The sequence below is a fragment of the Calonectris borealis genome, chromosome 6 (genome assembly GCF_964195595.1).
Source record: "Calonectris borealis chromosome 6, bCalBor7.hap1.2, whole genome shotgun sequence".
In the NCBI taxonomy this organism is placed as follows: domain Eukaryota; kingdom Metazoa; phylum Chordata; class Aves; order Procellariiformes; family Procellariidae; genus Calonectris; species Calonectris borealis.
Genome location: NC_134317.1, coordinates 42,900,572 through 42,923,775, shown reverse-complemented (window position 1 = coordinate 42,923,775; position 23,204 = coordinate 42,900,572). Strand labels below are relative to the sequence as shown.

At 53.4% G+C, this 23,204-nt stretch overlaps 1 protein-coding gene across 1 annotated transcript in view; it reads right to left on the bottom strand.

Annotated features, from left to right (window-relative positions):
• The window catches only part of SH3BP4 (SH3 domain binding protein 4), a 37,963-nt gene extending 20,158 nt beyond the window's left edge, over positions 1–17,805 (bottom strand). Inside the window, exon 1 of the mRNA XM_075153793.1 lies at positions 17,742–17,805. The gene's annotated coding sequence lies outside the window, so the exon portion shown is untranslated. The remainder of the gene's footprint in view (positions 1–17,741) is intronic.
• Between the last annotated feature and the right edge of the window lie 5,399 nt (positions 17,806–23,204).

Below are 23,204 nucleotides of genomic sequence, written 5' to 3'. Positions count from 1 at the left end.
AGCCCTGGAAGGATGGGTTCATGGTTGACTCCTCACCTTCCACGAGTGGCCACGTAGTCTGTATCCATCACTTGCTGCAAGCAATTATGAGGGCAGCACGGCCCAAGGTCCTCTCAGGGCACATGCAACACTGGGAAAGACCGCATTGACTTGTGCAATCCCATCACTTATGCCCACCAAGTGACCTCCTGCCTGGCATCTGCCCCATCCACAAGTCTGCCCAGTCAAACCACTGCAGGACACCATGGAGACACCCTGAAGCACAGTGAGAAATCTTCTGGCCATGGGATGCCTCTGAGGGTCTCCAAACATCTGGTGGTAGCTGAGTGCCAGCAGAGAACGATGGGTTTTGCTGAGGAGGGAGAAGTGGACGATTCCTCCTCCCTCTCCTTTGTCCTGGAGACAATGCGTCTCACTCCCCGTGATCCTGACCTCTTCTGTAAGGCAGTTTGAGCCTTGCTGGTGAAGACAGATGGGGAAGAGCTGGCTGTTGTTGGGTTTTTTCTCCTCCAGAAGCCTGGCCCAAGCATTTTCCACATTTGATGCCAGCAATGCCGCATATCCTAGTGATTCTTGACCTTGTCGCCTTTCTCTTATCTCCTCCTCCTACTTCACCACTTGTGTTTGCAAAGCCAATGCTTTCATCTTAAATTAAAAAAAAAACACAAAAACACCCAACCAAAGGCAAACCACCCCTTAAGACAACACAAAACACAAGCTCTTTGTACCAGAAAGAGCATGTTAGCGTGAACTCACGTACATCCCGGAACAAGCCTTGGAGCTGCCGATACGCCAGAACAGAAGACGTGTTGTTTCAGTCCCTTTTCTAGCGAACAAGGGACTTGCGGAAATATCGGGACCTCCCTCATCTCCCAAGGGTTTGCTTTGGACCCGATCCCCACCGTGCACGGCAAGCGGTGGGTATGCTCGTACCTGCTCGGGCATCGCCAGGGCAGCAGAGCTGGCTGGAAAGCACAGCCCGGTGCGACGCTGTCCCCTCCAGCCCCTGCCAAGCCCTACGGAAAAATCCTGCCCGCAAGCTTAAGCTCGGCTTTGCTCCTGCCAGCTGAGCCCCGCTGCCACCTGGGTTTGATGGAAGAGAGGTAGAAGGGAGGAAAAAAACCAAAGTAATTACGGCTGAGCATGGGTTGCCGGTGTCTGCTGGCACCCGGTGCCCGTTACAGCCTCCCTGATGGGGACGTCACCCTTCGCGAGCGAAGCAGGAAGGACGGGAAAGTTTCCTTTTATAGCAACAACTCTGGAGCACGAATCCCGTTGGATATCCATCTCCAGCGCTGACTTTCAAGTGACTCAAATATAGATTAGGTGTCTTTGGCAGGGGCGGGGGGAAGAGAGCTTTCACTGCAGGACCTCCTGCTGCTGCCAAGCACAGGCTCCAGCCCAGCAGCCACCCACTGATTTTGGCCACCCGTGTCCCACGCAATCAGCCACCAAGTCAGGAGAAAGCACTGCAGAAGCCAGCGAGACTGGGTCAGGCCTGAGAGCCACTTGTGGTAAGGAAAGCTGGATGCCTCGGCGTCAAGCAGAGAGCAGCACCCATGTGCAGGCTGCCAAGGCAGAGGAGGCTCCCGGAGATGCAGGTACCACCCTCAAGCATCCACAGCAACTTCAAAGCCTCCCTGCCCCCAAAATCGCTGAAAACTGTGCCAGTGTGGCAAAGGTTTAAAAAGCCTGTAAGTGTAAGAAGGTGCTGGCAGTGCTGTACGCAGCAGGAACCCTCATGATTTATAGGGCCATAAAAATGGTGCTCCTGGGCTGATAGCCCAGGTCCTACTACCCAACAGCAACGCTTCCCAGCAATAAAACCATTAACACGCACACAAGTCCTGATAATATAGCAGGGAAGTAAAGAAAGATGTACTTGCTTCCATGATTTTAAGGCTACCACGGGCTGCAAGACCAGTCACCCCCTCTGGCACCCCCAACAAAACAAGGCAGAGGGATGTCTCCAGTGGCACAGTCCTGGGTGCAGCCAATGCTGCCGAAACCCTGGCACAGAGAGCGCGGTACCTCCTGGCACACCCTAACAACAGACTTCTCTGTTCCACAAAACTAATAAAAAAAAAAAGGTAGCATCTGCCCAAACATCTGATGGTGAAGGAATGTGACCAAAGGAGAGTATACCTCAACGGAGAGAGACCTCAACGGAGAGAGACGCTCTGCCTATTTTGCAACGTCAGCTGGACCTCTTGTCCAGGGGAGGACTTGTTCAGTCTTCCCTTAAACCCACACACACTTTTTGCCTCCACGATGTCCCTTGGCAAGGAACTCCACGGGTCTGGTGCCCAGGTAGTGGAAAACCCACCTCCATCAGGAATGGGCTCTCACCAGCTCCATCTGATGTCCAGTAGCCCCCGTATCAGGAGAGGCAGAGTTCAGTCCCAGTCCACCCTCTCCCTACTGTCTGCTCAATGTTCTTCCAAGAGAAAAAACACTTCCTAATCCAGGTAGGGCTGGATCCAAACACAAATCCCAAAGGTGTTTTTGGATTTTTTTAACAGAGAGCTGTGGATGGACTCTCCTCTGCCAGGGCAAGGAGTTTGTTCCAGCCAAGTCCCAATGGAGACCAACAAAAGCACAAAACCCCAGAATCGCATCCAGCACGGAGCTCCCAGGGGTTAAATGTGAAAGCTGCAAACTCAAGTTTAAAACCTTGGAGAGAACAGGAGCCCAGGAGAGCACCTTCTTCCTCCAAGCCCTTGCAGCCCCTCCAAAGTCCTTCAGGAGCCCAAGAGCTCAGCCAACGGCCGAAGCAAGACTGCTCCTGAGGGATGCTTAGGGCCAAAAGCAAGGACCAAGAGCCTTTCAAACCAGGGGAACTCAGATTTGAGCCAGATCAAGCAACAGCACAAGCTCACGCAGGCAATTGGTGGCGGAGGAGAAACAAAATCCAGATTTCCAGAGCCACAATCCAGCTGTTGGCAAGAGGGAGACACTTTTGAAGAAGAAACAGCCTTGTCTGACAACAGACATCCCACCCGTGGCTCATAGTCATCATCCTCTGCCTTGGAAGAGGAGGAAAATCTCCCCTTTTCTTTTTTAAGCACTGCAGACTGATCGGTGGGTTAATCTAAGGACACATCTGCACTCTGGCGCAGACGTCTGCATGAGCTGGTCCGGAGCAGGTATGCTGGGCAAAGCTCTTCGGCTGTTGCCAGCACCTGCGCTGCCCACTGGTGGCATGCTCTCAGTTGACCGAGGAACAGTATGGACACCGTGCTGTGGCCCCACCTAGGACCATCACCAGGAGAAACCATACACACTGCTCCCCATGTGATGCTGTGGTGGAAAAGATGCCTCCTCATGGTCCCCCATGAGATTTTGGGGCAATATCCACAAAGAGCAGGATAAGGGCAGCCACGGAAAATGAAAAGAGGGGAACTTATTTCCTGCCCCCATGGGTGCTGCAAGAACCATCTCATTAACACCCGGTGCACTCCAGGGGGTGACCCAAACCCTTTCTCCCCATCTCAAGACACCAAATTAACCAGGGCAACAAAAACTTCAAGCACAGTAAAAGGCTTTCATTGAGAAAATCTGGGAGCAACTCACTATCATGCTACTACCAGGGCTACAGTCCCGGCAGTGTCTACTTACTTAGATAATTTGGATGCTAATTTGGACGCTAATTTGGACTTCAAGAGCTGTCAAAAGTTGACCGAGTCCCTGAAAAGCTGTGCTTCCCCCAAGTGGAGATGATGACAGAGCTTTAACTTCATCAACACTTCAGAGCCCTGTCTCCATCACCCTTCACTAATTTCATCTTTGATGATGGAAAGAAGTAGCTGTTCTCAGCTGAATTGCTGTTGCAATGCGCAGAGCCACGTGCTCTCCTTGTTCCCGGCTGCAATGTTGGGAAACCAGTCCCACCAGCGTGACCAGAGAAGGGCAGGCACAGGAAAATCACTTGCGCTGCTGGATGGGGAGGCTGGCACCATAACTGATGCAGCCCCACACAGAGAGGACAACAAAAAGCTCCAGAGATGAGCTAGCCCATCAGAGATGAGCTAGCTCCAACTTGCCCGCAGACCAACACATAGCCAACTCCATGCAGCTCTCCCTGCCCAAGTACTCCACCAAGAGATATCTTCCCCACACCGACCACTTCCTCACACAGAGAACGTCAAAGGCTGAAACATCGGTCCTGCTTGGTCCTCTGGACTTACCTGACCTGCTCATCATCTCAAAAGAGAGGGCTGCGTTCAAGACACAGATGCCGCGGGCAGGGTGGGCATGCGGCAGCCACCCGTGGGTCACCCGCTTAGGTGACATTGTAAGCAGGTAGGCAGGATGAAGCCGCAGCCCCCAGGTCAGCTGGACTTGCTCCTGACCTCAGTCAGGAGGTCCATTTTAGGGAAAAAAAAAAAAAAAAAAGGGTTTTTGTTCTCAGCTCGCTGCCTGAGCATTCCCAGAGCCACCGAGCAGCCGCCACCTAGCAGCCAGATTCTCTCGCTAATGAATAAAACTTCTTTGGATTATCAAACTGAAGAACTCATCCGAGCGATGGGCTCACGCAAAAGCTTACCCTTGAATTAATGTGCTTACGCACCTTGATGATTAGTCCAGGTGCTGATCTGTTGGTGGATTACACGACACCTTCAGCTACGCTGAAAATGCTGACAGGAGACAAAAACCATCACGAGTCTGAGTGAGGCAGAAAGAAATGCAATCAGCACATTGCAATGAATTTCCTCAAAACAGCGGTTTTTTTAAGCAGTTGCCCTTGGTAAACATTTCCAAATCAGGTTCGCCACGATACCTGGGTTTAAGCAGCTTAAGCGTTTGCTGGAGCTGATGGTCTCTCGCATAGAAAAGCAACGTGTGGGGTTAAACCGGACTGGGGGTTGCTTGCTCCAGGGGATGCTCCATGGCATGCTCCACGTTTGACCCAATCCCTGGTCCGCAAACCCATACTGGAAAGAAGGGAAGCTCGCTGGGAGCTGTACGCTAGCCGGAGAGCAAACCCGCGGGTGACGATGCCAGTCGGGAGGCATGCAGCAAGAAGCAGACGTGAGGACAGACATCTGCTCCGGCCCAGAGCGTGGATTAGGATTTGCTACAAAAAGCCCTGGTCTTTCAATTTGATCTCACCTGCAAATCCAGCGAGTTGGATACCCATCCCAGAAATGGTTCCTGCTTCAATTCAGAGCATGCTTTTAACGCCAAACTCATTACATCGGCACAAAAGACCACGTGGCTAATTTCAGGCAGTTTTCAGCAGCAAAGTCCTTGCCTTAATTTAGATGAGAGCTTGTCCACAGGTGGGAATTGAACAGAATTAGCTTTCCAGGTGCAGGCACCCGCCTCTGCCAGCCAGGAGGGTGTTTGAGATAAACCAAAACAGGCCAGTGTTTATGCAACACAAGAGCAAACACCACGCCTGCTTGTTTAATTAGTTACCCCTGAAATTAAAGCCCGTCAAACTGCACGGAGGCTTCGTGCAACCTGCAAATTAGCTACGAGGAACGCAACCTGGGGGTGAGGGACGGCAGATATAATCCAAGCAGTGGCTCCAAGCACTTTCCATAACATCAACAGTGCCATGAAGGGAAAAACCCCAAAATAACACCACCCACCCCATCCGTCTGTACTTCAGAGTTTGTTGTTTCGGTCTCGCCAGGTTAAAAGCTGCTGGATCCCATCATCATGGGTCAGATGGCTGATAAGAAACCGATTTCATCATTTTAAGACCCAAGCGTTTATTGGAAAGGTTTATCTGCAAACAAAGTTACGCACTTTGAACTGTTTAGTTTTACGTCAGTTAAAAATGCATGAGGTCCTTGTCTGGACGCTCTCAAAATTAATGTGGTACGAAATGAGACCGCAAGCTCCACTGTGTGCAACGTCAAAGACATGCTGCTTCTCTGTGCCGGGACAAAACCTTCTTCGGGGTGACTCATTTTGGGGGAAGACACCTCTCTTTAGCAAGACACTTGGGCACAGAAATGGTCATTTCTATAAATTTAGCAAAATCTCGCCCTTGCTCAGAATCACTCTCGTTGCCGGGCGAAGCAGGGCTGAATCTCAGACATGGTTTTTGCAGCGTTAGGCAAAATAAAATGACACCTGAAAGTCATCTTAAAGTAATGGAAGATTTTTTCCCTGCTTAAAGCAGAGCTTTTGTGGTTGAGTGGAGTCGGTTTCTACAACTTTCTGCATTGCACTTCTTGCAAGCACAAAACACCCTCCCGTGTGTGCATCAAACCACGGTGATGCATCTTTGCAAGAACATCCCCTAAAAAATGGGCAACTCTAAGCCACCGCAGAGGGAATACTTCCAAAGGGCAAGTTATTCCCTCTCTGCTGTCTCCACGAAGTCAGCTCCAGGCAAGGCTGTAAGGAGATGTACCTGCCCTCGCTTCTCAAGCCCAAGGCATGAGGTCCTGAGGAACCTCAGAACCTCCCGGTTTGAGCCGAGCGCCGGGTACTCCATTCATTGCCACCGAGGTTTCTAAGGTAAGAAACCACACCGTCGAATTTCGGATCCTTGCAGCTTGGATTAGGGGTGAAGCGTTATCAGCCGTGGTATGGGGTTGTCTCGGGCCAACACAGAAGCGCCCACATTAGAGGAAAAAGGACAAAGCCATTGCTGACAGCCAGGCAGGGGGATACAGAAAAGCTCAAAGCTTGTCCACTGTCTCTAGAAGAATGTCTCATTTTAGAAAGTAAGGACTAAAATCAGGTTAAAAAGGCCCGGGTATTCAGGGACAGATGCCTTGGGTCAGTTGGACATTGGCCATGCGCAGCAAAGAACCCGCTCCGTTTATTGATTTCTACGGAAAGCAACTTCAATCCCACCACTAGCTCTGCTTCAAGGCTGCTTTGATAACCACGGTGACGTGTGTATTTTAATTTTGGCTCCATATCTAAAGCATGGGCTGGGATCTACAAGCAACAGGCTCTTGGCTAGAGAAGACAATTCCAGGTACAACCAACATGCCAGGGCACCATCCACGGCCATCTTCACCGACTCGTGCCTAGACAAAACCTCCTTTTCTCAGCATCTTTCACAGCAACGCACCAGATTTTCGTCCCTGTAGGATCAAGCTCTTCCATACCTCAATGCCGCTCGTGTCCAGAAGTGCGGCAGATCTTGGTGCTGGCAATGGGGCAGCTCTGCAAGGAGGAGCAGAGGAGGCAGCAAGATCTTTCCAGGAGCTGAGGGATGTTCTCCAGCACAACCAGCTGATGTCCACATGCAGCCTGCAGGACTTTGCTGTCAAAGGGCCAGGGTCAGGCCAGAATTAGACACGCTCTTGATGGGAAAAGAGAGCCTAAATATCAAACCAATGCAGATGGGCTTTTTTTATTTTTCTTTTTGATTAAAACTTGCTTGAAGTGACACATAAAAGAAGTGAAATCCCAGGCACAGCTGACGCACTAGGACAGATTTATATTTAGAAGAACGACTTAAGTACTCGATCAACAGGAAAGAAATGGAAACTTTTTTGGCACTGTCCAGAAGGAGAAAAGAAAACCAAAAGAGAGACGGCCACCACCACCCGTTATTACTAAGAGCAACATCCACTGGCATTTTAGCCTCCCAGCTCTCCCGTTTTACACTGAATTCAGCTTTTTTTCCATGCACAATCCCAGTAAACAACATTTACAGCTCACAGAGCCCACGTAAAGACTATCAGCCAAAACACATCATGTGCATTCACAAGACAGCTGGCACTATTTTTTTTTTTAAATTTAGTGCTTACTACTGTCAGCTTTGTTTTCAACAGGACAACTAACAAAGTGTTAGTACTTCAGCATAAAACAAATATACCGAGGTGATAAAAAAAAAGCCATTTCCAAGTTTTGCAGACCGAAGTTTTAAGAGATAAAGCAGAGCACCAACATAAAATATAATCCTTCAAAATCTGCTGTTTCTTCTGCTGCACTATTCATCTGGGAGCTTTTAGTTCATAAGTCAGAGACGTGCTTAGCCGGATATCCGATCGTTTGCTGGGCCTCATCCCAAATTTCTCTAACATTACTCACATTTTTTGTGCGGGAAGAGGGATGAGGATTTTATACTTAAAGGCAAAAGGGAGGAAGAAGTGTTTGCAGCACTATGTAGGAATTATAATGGCTTAGACCTCTGAGTCCAAATGATTCCCACGTATCCCGTCCACACAAGGAGAAAGAAAATCAGGCTGATGCCTGGACTCCTCTGCCTTTGGGACCCGGGAATGAGCCGGGATCTCCCCAGGCCATCCAGGCAGGACCCCCCAGCGCCGTGCGATGGATGCTCAGCCCGAAGGAAGATGCTCTGCGTACAAACATCCCAGCAGCGACCAGCAGCATCACCTCCGCCTGCCAGCCTTCCCGCAGGGAAATCACCCTCTGCCCTGCTTGCACAAGCTGAATTGCCTTAAAGCAGCCTTAAGCCAGGAACCACCCACCCTTTCCCAAAGCAAAACACCTCCCCTTCCCGCTGCAAGAGAGGGGACCATCTGATACAGTGCCGGCATCACCGCTTTCCGGTCACAATCCCCTAAAAATTAGGCCAAACTGCAAATATTTTTATTCCTTTTATCCTGCCTGACTGCAGGGCACTCTGGACACAGTGATTTTTTTTTTTTTTTTCCTCCTCCTGAATGCATTTTTGAAGTGATTTTAGAGCCCATTTTTGGAGGCATGGGCACCACGACTGCAGAGACCACGGTTCAACCCTCAGATTGTACTGCTGCATGAACCCAGGCGATGCCAATGCTCCGTGCCTCAGTTTCCCCCCCAGCGTTATCCGCTGGTACCCAAACCCTTCAGGACACGCATCCCTCCCCGTTACCTAAAGGATGCATCTCCGCCTGCCTGCACTGGGGTTTCCCATCATGGCCAGGTAGCAGGAAAACCAGCAGCAGGATGGCAAGCAGTTTTCCTGCGGCACGCTTGTAAGGCGAGGGTTTAAAACAGGGGTCAAGGCACGGAGGTAAAGCCGGGACAGAAAGGTCACCCCCGCTGCAGGGCAATTGCAGAGAGGGGGTTAAATGCCCGCCCTCCCCAAATCCCCGCTGCAGGGCCCTGCATTCCTCTGTTCAAACAGCGTGCCGGGCTAAAGCTTTTTTTGCTCACTGTTTCCATGCCCGGTCATGTCCTGCATCCTGGATTTGGTGAGCATTTTAATAGTTCCTATTAATAGGCAGAGCAGGAGCTGGAGAGCATCAGCTGCTCCGGCGAGTCGCACCTCCGAGGAGCCGCAAGGCTGTCCCGCTGCAGGGCAAGGTGCTAAAAATCAGGCAGAGGAACAAAAAAAAAAAAAAAATGCCAGCCCTGCTCACCCAAAAGCATTTGGGATCTGCGGTCAGTGTCAACGTGCAATTTTTACGCACCTCCTGGAAAAACATCCCGCATTCCCTGCGGGTCCAAGAGCGGGGATGCGCTGGAGCCCACAGCACGTCCCCCGGGGACTTGAAGGAGTCGGTGTGTTCCCCCCATCGTCGGGGTGGAGCTGCGACCTTGTTTCACGGGATCTCACCAGGCGCTGCAAGAGTCCAGATGGACCGTCTGGCTAATTGAGTTAATTAAAGCGTTTTTCGGCAGCAATTAACTTTCAGGCATGCCGTTCCAGAGCGGCTCCAGCTCTCTCCAGGGAGCACGGGCCACACCTCGGGAGCAGGAGGGACAGGAAAAATTACATGGAAGCACTGACTGATGGCACTGAGCTGTTTCTCAGCAGCGTTTGCTGACTCCAAGCAGCTTACAAAAAAAAAAAAAAACCACACAACCCAAAAAACCCAAACCTTCATCTATTTTTCACCTCCAAGCTGAGCAGGACAGACTCCGCATGGAGAAGACCCAGGCAAGGCTGTAGCAGATGGATGCATGGGAGGAGACCCATCACTCTGATGTCCCAATCCCGGAGCATCTTTCCCCCGGTCCAGCAGACGTGATAAGCTCCAGGAAGCCAGCAACGCTGCCCATAACTCTTAGGACGATAAGCTGGTCAAGGCCAGAGCCGGCAGCACGAGCTATCCGTTTTGCTGACAAGGTAATCGCCATCTCCCAGGGACAGTAAATACTTTGTCTGTCCGCGGCCCTTGCCCGGAGATAACCAAGCAAAACGCTTGCGAAGACCAAAAGAAAGGCTCGCTTTGTGGCCGCTGCTGTTTTGCTCCCCGACAAGGAGGACGGCTGCCGCGAAGCACTGGAAAGGAGATGTGTCCTAGGAAGCTGGTATTAAAAAAAAAAACAAAAAACAAACCACCCAAAAAACAACCCACCCCATTGCTGGGGACCCCACGCTTTCCCCAGAAACCTACTTGTCCTCCTCCGTCCGAGCAAATGGGTGATGAACGCCTACAGAGGTACCACTCGTCCGGAGGTTGCTCCAATAAATCTGCAGCCAACTGCAAACATAGGTAAGGAGGAGCCAGCGCTCAGGAAGACAAGCTGGGGGGATGCACCCACCCATCTCCTCCTCTCTTTTTTGCAGGACGCACCCACTCATCCTCTCTTTTTTTTTTTTTCCTAACTCCAAACCTTATGAAAAGTACAAGGACCGGGGCCCGTGCTCCCAGGCCACGTGCATTAGGAACTATTCCCTGCACTTTCTTACGGACTTTAGTAGCTCAATCTGCACCAAAGGCGCAGCCACATGCACAGAAAAAAAAAATGCTAATGATGGTTTTTTGTAAGCAAGGGGGTAAAAAAAGCGTAGAGGGGTTTGGGACGGGAGGCACGGTGCTTGGGGGAGAGAGAAGAGCAATTTCCAAGGCTCGGTTTGCATGCACGCTGCCGGCCGGGAAACACTTCTCATGCCGGCGGAGAGCAACCCCACCCCGGCAGAGCTAATCTGATGGCAGGTTTTCAATGCAGCGGCCAGGATGCGAGGGGCTGGGGAGGGAGGCTGGCGAGGGGGGAAAGAAAGCAAGGAAATGCCACAGAGGTGAGGACGCTTTTTCTGGCGGGGCGAAGGCTTGTTTTGTTTCCCTCCCTTCAGCTAGCTGCCATTTTCCGGAAGCTGGATCGGTTACAAAAAAATAAAAAGTTTCTCTTTGTTTAATTATAGCTGCGGTAGCCCTTGCGCCGAGGGACCCCAGCGTCCCCCCCCGGCTGCTCTGGGAACGGATGCGAACGAAGATGACGGCACGGCAGCGGGGAACAACGCGGGAGTTAAAGCTTTAACGTCTCCCACAAAGACACGACCCGAGCTCAAACAGATTATTTTTTACTCCCGGAGACATGCGAGACCTGGGAGTCTTTGGTCTCAATTCCCTGTGCGACCACCGCGTTGGTTATTCAAATTCCTACTCGTTTTGCTCCCTTCCTCCACCCTTTACCTGGTGTAGGTGTTTTTTTAGATGGACAACTCAAGCACCTTCTCCCTCCGCGCCGAGCAAACCGATGGATGCTCCAGCCAGCCCCGGCGCTTGCCGAAGCCACATCTGCACCGACGCCATCCTGGGACAGCCGCAGCCAAGAGGTCCAGCCAAACCCAGCCATGGATTTATTCCAAGTTCAAGCCCCTCTAATTCAACGTAACATGGCTCGTGCTCCCCCGCCAGCCCCAACGCTTTGCTGGTGCAATGCCATCAGGCTGGCAGCCCCGAGCAGAACATGCTGCGGGCCACCATCGCGGAGGACCATCTCAACTGGCAAAGCTAACAGCGAGCAGGTCGACACCTGAAGCTCTCGCTGAGCTCGCTGGCAAGCTAACGGCAGCAGCGGCCATAAAACATCTCCTGCCTTGCTTTTCTCCACTGACCGAGCCGGCCACGCACCATTGTTCAACTCCAAAAAAGCCTTTTCTGTTCCTACGGAAACAGCCAGCACGGTTCAAACAAGGTTCAAACACACCATGCAAACGCCTTCCCCCTAAAAGAGGACCTGAAGCACTTTATACTGGTGGAGCAGCCAGGTTGGCCAGGCACGAGGGGAGAAGGGCAGCTGCTGGATTTACCACCGGAGAACAAGCCGGGGAGAGGGAAGCGATAGCTTTGCACGGAGCTCGTTCGCAGCACGGGACGAGCAACCCAGCCTAATGACTACGTACCACAGCTGCGTTTCTTTGCTGTGTCAAAAGGGTGTTTCCTGGAGTCAGCTAGAAAACACCTGGTTTTGCTTCGTGGCAGCGATCTCCCCTCCTGGAAACGATGGGATGCTCCCCAGGGCAACCCTCCCACGGGGCAGGAGGAGGGGGCAGAGGAAGCAACTTCAGAATTATTATTATTGTTGTTGTTATTATTGCAGCTTTCCCCCCCATTGTTTAACAGGACTGCAAACCAGACGTGCATTACCGTCCCTCCAATTTGCGCAAAAGCACCTGGATGATGAAGAAACACAGGAGAGATATAAAAAAAAAAAAAAAAAAGAAAAAAAGACTCAGCCATCTTCCACCTTTGTATTTTAATACATACAGGTTTGAGGCTACGAAGTTGCTCGCACATCCATCACCCGCACATGCAGACGGCGTGCGTCAGCCGAGCCGTCGCCGGCGAAGAGGAGATGGGATGCAACGTGCGCCGCCTTCCTGCTGATGGGTCTGAAGCAACATCAGACCAGGCAGACCAGCAGTCCAGGCAGAGCAGGAGCAACTATTCACGTAGGAGCACGCAGGAACATATAGCCCTAGGACTTGCAATTCGTTTTCTTCTATCGGTAATGAGAGCGTTACGCTCCCCAGCAGCCCGTTGATACGCCAGCTGGGAATGACTACCTCTCGGCACCGAAAATAAACCCTTGCACAGATCCAAATGAAATCAGCAAGTTAAAAATAGAAATATCTTGTGGGGGTGGAGGAGGCACTGGCCAAGGGGTTTGTAATGGAGGAGCAGCAGACTGGCCAGCCCATAGAGAGTGCTAGGTTTTCACTAAAAAATGGGATTAAAGACAGATGCTGCTTGTGGGACAGCAGTGATTTCTTCAAAAAACACGCAAAATGTCAACCTTCCTAGCAGAAATAAAAAATGTGAATCCAAGGACAGGATGAAGGAGTTGGAAGTTTTACGGTCACCCTTCGACCCATTAAAAACCGACTTTACCCTGGAAACACCGTCAACACGCACAGGGGAGCGTGGCTGCCTGCGGGACCTGCAAACCACCTCGAGCAGCAAAGGAATTTCATGGGCTCCTTCATTTTCCTGTTGCCGTGAGCCATTGCTTCACATCCCTCTCCATATTCCCACGCTTTTCTTTACGAGCCCAAGGGAGCAAGAAATACACTGAAATCACTTGACTCCGAGGACCACTGGGAGAAATTAAGGACCCCAGACTGCAATGAGGACCATGGGAGGGGACAGATGCCACAGGTAGCCTCAAAAATTATCCCTCAGCGTGGCTCTGCGGACGGTTGCGGTGTTACTGGAACTAGGACATCACTTAAGCATTAAACAAAAATCAGATGCGACCATCTGACCTGCTGGGAGCAAGTCTCTCCACCTCGTTTAGAAAGCCAAGGCTCTGCGCTGGAAGGAAAGGGGCTTGTCAGGACGTGCACGTGCTCAGCGGAGGACCTGCTCCCACCAGCCAAAGTTACAGGTTCTGCAAGCGCTTTCTCCTTTTTTATTTTTAAAAAATAAACATTATTTATGGCCACAAAGGGAGCTCAGGCTGCAATTCGGACTTTTGAATTCAATGAACTCTGCAGCTTCGTAACTAAGAAGCCAGGCTGCCCTTGCATCCCCGTACCAACCCTTCAGGTCCTTTAGGGAGAGAAATCGGACCCATCACCTCCGTGAGGAGCAACCCTCCCGCTGCTCCCCAGGGTTTCACTACCCCTCCGGGGTTTGCTTCCAAGTCACGTCCCCGGGTGGGCAGCAGGTTTTTCCCCGTGCCAGCTCCAAGAGGTCCACGTGCTCCCTGCCCCGGCCAAGGCTGGCACGGTGCTTTTGACGTCCTCTAACAATGACAGCCCTGTGCCCAAACGCTGGCCCCTTGGCAGGGTTAATGCAGGGATTGTTTGCGCCGTGCTCGCAACAAGTGAGCAAAAGGGAAGCATCCTCCGCTCGCACAGGGACCAGGAGCGCGCTCTGATGCCGGAGCTCAGGTCCTGCCTGAAACGATGGGGGACTCGTTTTGTGCTTTTTAAGCTGAAATCTCATTCTGCAAATTTTAGGGAGCAGCCTGGATGGGTCCATCAGCTGGCGCTGACGGCAGAGATGCCTCTCGTACCACAGCGGGGCATCGTCCAGAGGACAGGGCACCCCAGGCAGCACCCAGCTTTGCGGCCACACGTTGCTCTCAATAAACACCTTGCTGCATCGTCTCCCACCCCAGGCTGTCCCTTGCAAGCCTACATAAAATGCCCTGCAACAAACCCACCAGCCTGGCAGCAGGCCTGGGGTATTACCGCAACACAAGGAGCAAGCTATCCGTTTGGCATCCACAGCAACACATGCATGACACTACCAAAGCCACCAATGAAACCTGCCATTTGCCCCTGTCCCATCGCCTCCAGGAGGTCCCAACCAAGCAATTTTTAAGAGCAAACCAGACCAAAAGCCCTGCAAGGGTGAAGCACTGAAGAACATTTCGCTGTATATATTGCAATGTATATATTCCACAGCACAAATACATTCTCCAGCAGGTTGATCCCCCTCTTTCAAACCTGGCTCGTCGCTGCTCACTAGGGAAGTCAACACACAGCTACAAAACTCCTCCAAGAGTTGCCATCCGCAGCCAAAATGCAAGAGATGCTCAGCCCTCTGCCTGGGGAACCCCTCCACCGGCATGGACACCCCTCCGTGATAATGCTGGGTGCCCGAACACCCAGAGAGGATCACCCTTGGCCGAGCAGCGTCACAGCCAGCCCTGCCAGCCCAAAGCACGCCCTTTGCAGGGGCAGCAAACCTCCGACCTGCTGGAAATCCATCCCACCTCCTTACCATCTCCCGGGAAGCCTCCCGGGCAGTCTGCAAAGCTCAGGTGTTTTCAGAATGCATTTTGAAAAGGAGAGAAAAGGCAGGTGCCAAACCTAAGGTTGAGAGACTCCGAGGCGAGGTTATTTGCATTCGTTTCTGTTTCAGCTGCCGTCAGAAATCCACTCACCAAACCAGAAGGCGATGCAACTTTCAGACCTCTTGAAAATAAGAAGAATAAGGAGGATGCAAATTCCCCTTCACGTCCTGACCTCTACAGCTGCTAGCTCCCTTTGCACAGACAGGCTTCTGCGATGAAAAGCTTCTTGCCGTATTTAAATGTTTTTCTCATTTAAAAAAAATGCAGTGTCTAAACCACCTCCTTAACATAGATACAAGCTCTTCTGAACAACCCCACCAGGCTAAAATAAATATTTTGCTTCGCAAATAGTTTTCCTCTCATTAAAATGAAAACATAATTAGGATGTCAAGCACAGAGGCAAGCAACGGCTGCAATCACTCCACGCAGCACCACGCTGCTCAGGCTTTATTTGATTAAAAGTAACGACGCTGCTATTTTTGAAAAGCACACTCTCTTCCACGGCCCAACCGGAGTTATTTTGGAAATATATATATGGAAAGCTGGCATCTTTGCCAGCAAAAAAACACCACCCGGGAGGACACGCGCCCAGCGGACGCTGGAGGTCCGTGGCGTGGAGCACCAGCGAGCATCGTGGGCAACTGCATCCTCTTGCTGCTCGCGGCCAGGGGGTTAAAGCTCGCCGTCAGAAGAGCACAGCGACCCTGGGCGAGCATCTAACCGCTGGAAAGGGTGAAAGAAAAGGAAGACAGAGAGATAAAAGAGAAAAGGAGAGAAAAGATGGTACCGGAGATGTTGCACGACGGCACCTGTGCAGGGGCAAGTACCAATGCTGCCGCACAGGAGCAAGAGCCAGGATGAGACACAAATACTGAGAGCTACAAGACATCGCAGGAGGACATTATTCTCAGTATCAGGTTTTTTTTTGTTTTTAAGCAAATCTAAGCATCACGTTGCTGCAGTTGGGCGCTAGAAAATAAAGGATGAGTCCTTCTTCCAGAGTGGAGGGGGACGTTCTGCTATCTAGACACAGATGTAACACAATGCGCGTCCCCCTCCAACTTCTACCCAAGCTGCCGCTCTGCTCGTTAACAGCCATAACTTAATTATTGCAATCTTAGGTAGTGTTAGCCAGGAAGGGCAGGTTGGGGGGGCGGTGATGGGCATTAAACATGCTTCCTCAGCATCCCCCCTGCCAGAGCACGCATGCTGCGCTAGGCATTTGCATGCTCTTGCATCCTACACCCCTTTACACCTCTGGGTCTGAACAGGCTTCGATGCAACACGGCTTACGTAGGGCACAGGCGGGGGTTGAGGGATGCACAAAACAGCATCACGGTCACCACCGTCCCCGTTGTACCGAAGTTGCTCCGAGTATAACTAACGCTGAGCTGCCCTCGTGGCCGAGGTGCTTACTCCTGAACAGCTTTATAGCCAGGGATCCCTAAAAAACCCAAGGGCGTAGCCCAGTACCTGAGCCCAAGGCTGCAAGACATCAACACCCATTCACACCTCCCCATAACACACCTTCTGCACGAGTCCACCTCTCCTGCCGAATGCCGTCCTGCGAGCAACCCTGCTGCAGCAACGGCCGTAAACCAAGCCTTGAATAGCATCCCTTGCTTGCAAAACAACCCCTCCCCAAGCAGCCAGCAAGGAGCAAAAAGGTCAGCGACCCCATGACATCGGCGAGCCCCGACTGGGCAAACCCTCCTGGAAAATAAATGCCAAGCACAGCCGGTGCAATGCTCTTAAAAAAAAGCCCCAAACTCCCAGGGAACGTCCCACTCGTGGCCGATGAGAGAAGAAAGGAAAAAAAAAGGCAGCCCGGCCTCCTCCAGCCTCAGCTGTAAGACATCACCGCAAGTTTACGGGCCAGACACATCAAGGAAACGCTTGCGCGTTGTCCCCGGAGCACACCCGGTCACACCGCCGTGCACAAAGCTCCCGGCGTCCACCCGGCTGTCAAGGGGTTCCCCACGGGATGCAGGGGTGCCAAACCCTGGGACCTGACCCCCATCGTCCCCGTCCCCTCCTGGCAGTGCCAGTGGGACCTAGGGGACAACAGGCAGGCTGCTGGGGCCAACACGCAGTGCTTGCAGGGTGGCTAACGTGTGGGCAGGCGGGCAAGCCCCCCTAAAGCACGCGATGCTCGGGGCGCGAGCAAAAGTTTCTCGCAGCGGAAATCTCCGTGGGGCAGCAGGAGCAGGGCAGACTGCCCAGAGCACACGCTGCTGGTGGGGCTCCCACCCCGCGCCAGCCCGGCTTCCCTGGCTCCCACTCGCGTGGGGCTGGCACGCCACGCTCCACCGGGCACCCACGCATACAGCAACGCACGCTTGCAGGGCGATGCACACGCATACAGCGTTGCACACCCACCGCACCCACGGTCGCACAGCGCTGCACACCCACTCGCAGGGCACTGCACACGCACAGCACACGCTTGCCCGGCGTTGCACGCTTACCCGCACACGCAGACAGACCCGCTCAGCGCTGCACGCACGCTCTCACGGCACACACACACGCACGCACCCCCGCACAGCCCCGGAGCACCCCACGCCCTAACGCCGCCCGGCCGGAGCAGCCGGAGCCGCGGGAGCCCGGCTGCCCACACCGGCCGACCTCGGACGCCGCCTCCCAGCGCTCCCTGTCGAGGGGCGGGGGGACGGCTCCCTCCGCTCACCCGCCCGGCGCCGCCGCCACAAACTTTTCCCTGGCGGCGGGGCGGTACCGGGAGCCCCCGGCGGAGCCGCAGAGGGCGCGGGAGCCGCTCCCGCCGGCGGTGCCCCCCGACCCCGACCCCCGCGCCCGCTCCCCGGCAGCGCGGCGCTCACCTGCGCCCGGCGGCGGCACCGGCACCGGCACCGACCTCGCTCCGCTCCCGGCTCGCGCCTCCCCGCCGGGCACGGGCCGCGCGCGCCGCCCGCCCCGCGCCGGCGCTGACGTCAGGGGGCGGGGCCGCCCGCGGGAGCCGAGACCGTCCGCGGGGGGGGGGGAGGGTGGATGGGTGTGAGGGGGAAAGGGGCGGGGCGAGCGCCCGCGTGCAAAGGGGCGGGTGTGCGCGTGCAAGGCTGGGCGCGTGCCGCTGCGCGGGTGGTGGTGGGGGGGTCCTTGTGCAAGGGGCAGCCCTCGTGCAACAGGCGTGCAAGGGGCAGTCGTGCAAGAGAAGCGTGCATGAGGGGTGTAGGAGCACCTTGTGCAAGGGGCAGCCCTCGTGCAACACAGGCGTCAAGGGGCAGTCGTGCAAAACAAGCGTGCACGGGGTGTGGGAGTGCCTTTGCAAGGGGCAGTCCTCGTGCAAAACAAGTGTGCAAGGGGCAGTCGTGCAAAACAAGCGTGCACGAGGGGTGTAGGAGAACCTTGTGCAAGGGGCAGTCCTCGTGCAACACAGGCGTGCAAGGGGCTTTGTGGGGGAACCCTCGTGCACAGGAGAGCCCCCGTACAAATCACTTCCACCCAGGACCGGCCACGGGGGCCCAGCCTGGTGCAAGGGGGTGCCACCGGCGCAGTGAATGCAAACCCGAACTCGGGGGGGGAGGTGGTTGCACTTGGGCTGTTTTCCCTGTAGACTGAGCAATTCAGCTTTTATGGTGGTTTTTTTTTTTTTGCATTTTCATGCATTTTTGTAAAGGAAGCGAAGCCGCGTGGTGCAGCCCATGTCGAGTGTTTGGTGCCGGATCCCTGTGCTGTCGGGACCGGAGCAAAAATCCCCCCAATCCCTCCCCTCCCCGGGGATGGGAAGGATGGGAATTCCTGCAAGAGGGAAGAAACATGGAGGAAAATGCTAAAAGAAAATCAAATCTTTCTTCTCGATAAAGCAACGAGTTGCGCAACCCAATTTCTTGAGATAACCACGGTTCGAGAAGGCGGCTTCAAACCTTGCAACGGCTCCAACCCCGAGGCAGCCGCAGCCAAAAAAAGGCTTTGTGCTCGTTAAAACCCCACGGACTAATTGAGCGTCCCACCCCGGCACTGACTTGGGTCGCGCTGCCCGGCAGGGATGCTGGGTTAGGAAATGGGGTACCGGGAGCAAGGAACACAATGGGCCGGGGATGGATGCAACGTGCAGCCGGTGATGGTGGCCGCAGAGACCGTCCCGGTGGCCATTTTGTGTTGAAACACCCCTGGGAAAAGCAGCTGAGCGAGAAATATTGGGGCGAGCGGGTCCCGTGCGCGGAAGGGCCCGGGCTATGCGAGCCGCCGCTCTTCCTACCCCCTCCTTGTTTTTTCCTGGGTTTAATCAGGATCCGATGATTAAATTTCCTCTTCCTGGTGTTGGCTCCTCCTGCGCCCAAACTCCCAGCGCCGCAGAAGGAGACGGGGTTTTCGCCGGGGCGAGATGAAAGCGGGGCGGCAGCCGGGGCGGCTGCAAGTCCTCGGGCGGCCAAACCCCGTCCCGGGTGTCAGCCGGGGTTCCCTGGCCTCATCCAGCCCTTTCGCTGGCTTCGTTTAGCGAACGCAAACGAAACGAGCCGTATAACCACTTCAAAGCACCCTTGGGAGCTCCTCTCTGTTGCATTGTTTTGGGAGGTTTGGGGTTTATCAAAGGAAAGCTCCCCGCAGCCGGATAGCCCGGTTCTCTAATTGCAACGGCGCATTTTCATCTCGCTTTGCCTGGTGGAAACGGTTCAGGTGGCACCCGTGAATGTCGGGCTGCCGGCAACACCGGGGTGCAGCTGAGCTGGGTGCTGCTCCGGCACCCGCGGGTGCCGTGCGGGTACCGGGGTGCTACTCCCGTCTGCACTTTGGCACCAAGCCTGGGGCACCCAGACCAAGGTGCTCCTGTCCCTCCTGCACCCTGGTTTATTCATCTCTTGCACTTTCAGTCTCTCTCATACTGTAAAGTCCAAAATGACTTGTCTCATTCAATGTTTTTATGTTAGAAATACTAAAGTAGCGAATCTCGCTAGCGAAACAGCCTCCGCTGCCAACCAGCTGATGTTTCACAAAATTTATTGGTCCTGCTTCGCTCTTAAATGAATCAGTCCGTGGCAGGGGTAAGTCACACTGTCCTCTCCCGTCCCCGACAAAGTTTGAATCGACTTTTTTTTCTCTGCCTCCCAAACCCCAGTTTATTCTTATTCACTTTAATCATTTCCTAAATAGCTGAAGCCCTGAGAAGTGACGGTGGAGATCTCTGGATCGTCACGCCTTGAGTAGCTTTGGGGACAAAAGTGTCTTTTCCGATGAGCTGGTTGCTGGGCTGGAGGAGGCGTACGTGCATCGAGAGTTTCAGCTCAGCAGCCTCGTGATCCCTCTGTGGTAAACCCACATCTCCAGGCGGTAAAACTGAGCTTGAACTCCAAACTCTCGGCTTAATTGAAAATCAGCAATTCATGCGCGACGACCGCTGCCCATCCTGGCAGCTGGGAGCTGCATTCCCTGCGCTGAGGATGCACGTTAGGCACGTTGCTGGTGGGGAAGGTCCGGCCGAGCCTGGGATGGAGGGATGAGCATCCCATCCCGCATCTCCTCTCCCTCTCTGTTTTGCAACAAGTGTTTTGAAACACCCAGAAGCAGCTCAGAGCAATAAGGGGCAGCGGGGTATTTGGTCGTAGGGTGGGTGCTGGATGTGGCAGGGACCAAATTCCTTGGGGATGGAAGAAGATGTTCCCCCAGCATCCTTCCAGCAGGCGCTGGTGCGGGCTGCCCCCGGGCTCCTGCCTCCTTCCCCTGCTCCTACCCCTCTCCTGCCTGCAGCCGCCTTCTGCTGCCGCATCCCCTCCGCTCCCACTGTGACCGCAGAGAGCCGGGAGAGAGCCGGGAGAGAGCCGGGCACGCCGGCACGGCCATCCCACCTTTGGACGTGTGCCACTCCCGTTTCCCCTGCCAGGAAGCGATACCGGTGAGCAATTAGACCCAGACAGGATGCCCTAACGAGCTCGGGCTTTTATATGGCGCTGGGAATTAATCTTGCAGGAATTCCATGTTAAAGTTCATTTCAAGACTTTCTCTGTCCATTCGCCTACGGTGTTTCTGAAGCACTTGCGCAAAAGTGAATGGTAATTGTCTCCGTTTGCCTAAATAGCGCTTGGGAGAAGGGCTGGTCCGGGATGACGTACCCGCGACTCCGATGCGTGAGCGTATCCGGCTCTTGCGCAAAGAGAAGGGGTCATCTTTGCTCTGATGCCACCTTTGAAATTGCAGAGGGACGCTGGACATTTGCTTGTCTTGGAGGAAAACACTGAAAACGGGCTGCCCTGCAAACGATTCCGGGTCTGATGAGCACCAAACCCAGCACCACCAAACCCCTCGCCGGGGCTGAAGATGCAGAAGGATGCTCTTACGGGTGAAGCGGTGGTTCAACCGCTAACGTTCAGCTCCCGAAACCTTGCGAACGGGAGTGTTCCCATATCTAAGCCTAATAAAATCTACTTCCCAAATGGAATTTAATAAAATCCTGGCCCTCGGTGGGAGCGTCCGAGCTCCTGCTGCAGCCTGGGTTTGTTGCAGCCTGTTGCTACGCGCTGGAGGGAGTGTTTTTTCCATGATCCTCCAATTTTGGTAGGAGTCCAGCAAATCCCTTTGCCCGTATCATGCTATAGATTGCTTTCCGGAGCTGGGAAAGCGCTTGGCTGCCAAGGTACGTTTAATAACGCTTCATTAGGACAGCGAGCCCGGCAAACTCCCTGGGGTGAGCTCTTCCCAGGCCAATCTTCCCCTTGCTGCGAATTAATTACAGCCACGATGGTTAATGACGAGCGATAGGGATAGCTGGTGGTTTTTGATGTCCTTCTTGGTTCGTGCTGTACCAAGACAGATCTTCTCCTATGGGAGCGGGTAGCAGAGCTATTGCTGCCTTCCCGGGAAGCGCTGGCTCTTTGTTTGCATCCCTTGGCAGGGAGCAAGGCAGGCTCCGGAGCAGCGCTGACACAGGCAGCGTTTACAGGTGTTTGAATTCCTCTTGGTCGGGGTACTCGGGTTTTACGACTAGGATAAAGTAAATAAATGATTCGGACAAGATTTATTTTGTATGCATAACTTTCTCATTTCAAAACCAATTACCCACAAAAGTTTCTAATAAATAAGTCTCGGTGCCTTTCGAACGGGCAAACAAAGCATCGTCTTCCTTCTACCGGGATCTTTTTCCCGGACTTTTTCTGCTTCATTTTCTGAATTAGATTATGCTGGGCTGTAATGAAAGCAGGGCAGATTTACTCCTCCAACACCCGTCTCCTCTTTGAACGTGCATTTACCCAATTTGGTTTTATAGCTAGAGTCTGGAGGATTTTTTTCCATTCCTTCCTCGGCCACGCGCTGCGAACGTTATGCGGGATCTCCATCCGTTGCAAAGGCGAAAGCAGCAATTTCCTATGCTGTATTTGCAAACCTGGCCTCTACTTTTGCTTTTCCTCGAGACTCCGGGCACAGCATCCCCCGACACGTTTGCTGGGGTAATCGTTGCACCGCAGCAGGTGAGTACCCCCTCCCTTTATAAATTTGGGGCCGTGTTGGTGCCAAAGGGGAAGGAAAGTTGTGGGATTGGGGGGGGGGGGGCCTGCAAGTCACCCGTGACAGCTGTGCAAACCGCTCAGCCCTCTTGTACGGTGTTTGTAAGGTCATGGTAAACAACCGGCCAGGTAACGATTGCTTCCTACTAATAACAGGGATTAGTTTTTTTAAGCCTGATGAGAAAGTGCGCAAAGCAAATGACAGGGCTTCCGGAGTGGCTTTTAATTTCTTTGGCTGCCTGACATCAACTGAGTGAATGAATGAACAAAGGAAAACGAAGAGGCGGAGGTGAGAGATAAGAGAGGCCCGGGGTCCAGCCTTGCACCTTCTCTGGTCCTCGAGGTAAGACCTACAGCATCTTTCCACCCCGCCGCCACCATCTGCAGCTTTGCAGCAGCCTTGCACACCGTTCCTGCCCCCGTTGCATCCCTCATCCTTGCCTTCGTGCATCAAATGGTGCAACTCCTACCCACTGCTCGCTCTGCCCCGTGGGGAGGGACGGGCAGGGGAGTTTGCTTTGGGGAGCTTTGCACCACCCATGCATCCTCAGCCTCCCTCCTCCTGGAAAACTACTCCGTATGGCAAAATCCTTGATTGTAACTCAGATCCTTTATTTTAAACCAAATCCTTTATTTTAACCAACCATTTCCAGTAAATAGCCCTCTTCATTTTTCCTCACCACCCTTTCACTATAAGCCAAGCAATCCCCTGTCCATACCTCCCTCCTGGCTGGCCGATGGCAACGGCGAGACCCGCGACCCACGAGTTAACGCTGCAGTTTCCCATAGAGAGTTTCTTTTCCTCCCCGAGTCCGATTGCACAAAATAAAACAGCTTTTGTTCACG